The 1,631-nt window shown below is 46.0% G+C and overlaps 1 protein-coding gene across 1 annotated transcript in view; it reads left to right on the top strand.

Moving 5' to 3' along the window:
- The window catches only part of CUL4A (cullin 4A), a 38,905-nt gene that overhangs the window by 975 nt on the left and 36,299 nt on the right, over window positions 1-1,631 (top strand). The window lies entirely within an intron of this gene.

Here is a 1,631-nt window from a genome sequence, read left to right as displayed (position 1 = left end):
CTTTCTATTTATTAACTAAATCTTGTAAAACAGAACATTAATAGGATGAATAACTAATGAGCATCCTAAATATTAACACTTTTTAAAATTCCCTTTTATTGATAGAATGAAATGCTTGAACTTGTTTCACAAGTAAATATAATTGTTTTTAAGTGAAATTTTTTACCAGTTGAATTACTTTGCTAATCTGAATTAAAGAGAAACAGTGTCCTTTATTGGGTCTGGTTGAAGTATTTGAGATAAAGGTCTGGAAAACGTCTTAAAGTTTGAGTTCTGCTGTCCTTTATTCTAGTAACAACCATCTTACTAGTTTTCTGTTACTTGTAACAAACTTCTGCAGACTTGACAACTTAGAACACCACCCACCTCTCAGCTCACAGCTGTGTCTGTCAGGAGTCTGGGCACGGATCAGCAGCTCCCCTGCTCAGGGTGTTACAGGCTGCAGTCCAGGTGTCAGCTGGCTGTGTTCTCATCTGAGTCCAGGGTCCTTTTCCTGGCTCATGAAGGTGCTTGGCAGAATCCACTTACTTGTGGTTGTAGGACTGAGGTCTCTGCTTCTATTCTGGTGTGGCCGGGGGTTGCTGTCAGCTCCACAGGGCCTCCTCTAGCAGCATGTTCTTCATTGCTCCTGGGCCGCAGGAGATCCTGCCTCCCTGCTCTGCTCCAACAGTCTTGTGTGATGTCACCTAGTCATGGGAATGGGATCCTGCTATATTCGCAGCTCCCCTCATAACCGAGGGCTACATACACAGGGGTGGGCAGGGAGGTGTCTTAGAATTTTGCCACCATACCACCTATGATACAGATGTCTACAGGGGATCTCTGAGTTTCTTGGCACCCTGTAGAAAGTCCTTTAATCTGGCTTCAATCCAGGCTCCCAGTCATCTACCTAGTCTCATTGGGTAGGAATCAGAAGGCGTATTTTATAATTGCAGAAAGTCTATTTGTGACTTTACTTTTGGGGGCCTCCATTTCTACGTATGTAAAATTAGGTGCTTGAGACCTGCTCATTTCTAAGTTTTCTTCTAGCTTGAGGAATCTTTTTCCCACTGTCTCTCCTATGGTGTGAAACAGCCACTCTACCTCCATTAGCACAACTCTCAGGGTAGCTGCAGCGGTTGGTGTTGCCTAATGTTGAGGCTCCTGACATGAAGCCCCTGTGCTCCAGAGTGAGATGTCTCCTTTTAGACAGTATTTCCAGTGCTCCCTGTAAGTGGGTGCATGAAGCCAGTTCTAGTTCTGTTGTATTGGCTTATGTACATCCACTCTATAATATTCTCTGGCAAAGCTCTGTCCTAAAGATTGTGAGGTTGTTCAAGATACTGGTGACCACACATGAGCTTTTGGAACCTGGCCAAAGTGCACCATATCTCAGGAGGCACCTGTGAGGGTGCACAGAAGTTTCCACCCGCCTTGGTGCCACAGCTCAGAGATGCCCTGGGACTGGGTTACTGGTTCAGGACCCCTGTTCCAGGGGGTCGCATCTGAGGACTAGCCTGAGCCCTAGGCGTGGAGGGACATCAGCAGGTGTATGAGCTCTTCTCCAAAGTGTGGACCCTTGTCAGAGTTTGCTGGTGGTGTTTTGTCCTGGTCTAGTTGCTGTCCCAGTTGACCTGAAAGCTACTTTTCGA

Source organism: Galeopterus variegatus, unplaced genomic scaffold (assembly GCF_000696425.1).
Source record: "Galeopterus variegatus unplaced genomic scaffold, G_variegatus-3.0.2 Scaffold848, whole genome shotgun sequence".
NCBI lineage: Eukaryota > Metazoa > Chordata > Mammalia > Dermoptera > Cynocephalidae > Galeopterus > Galeopterus variegatus.
Note: the sequence above shows the minus strand (reverse complement) of the source record. Positions and strands in the feature narration are given on the sequence as shown.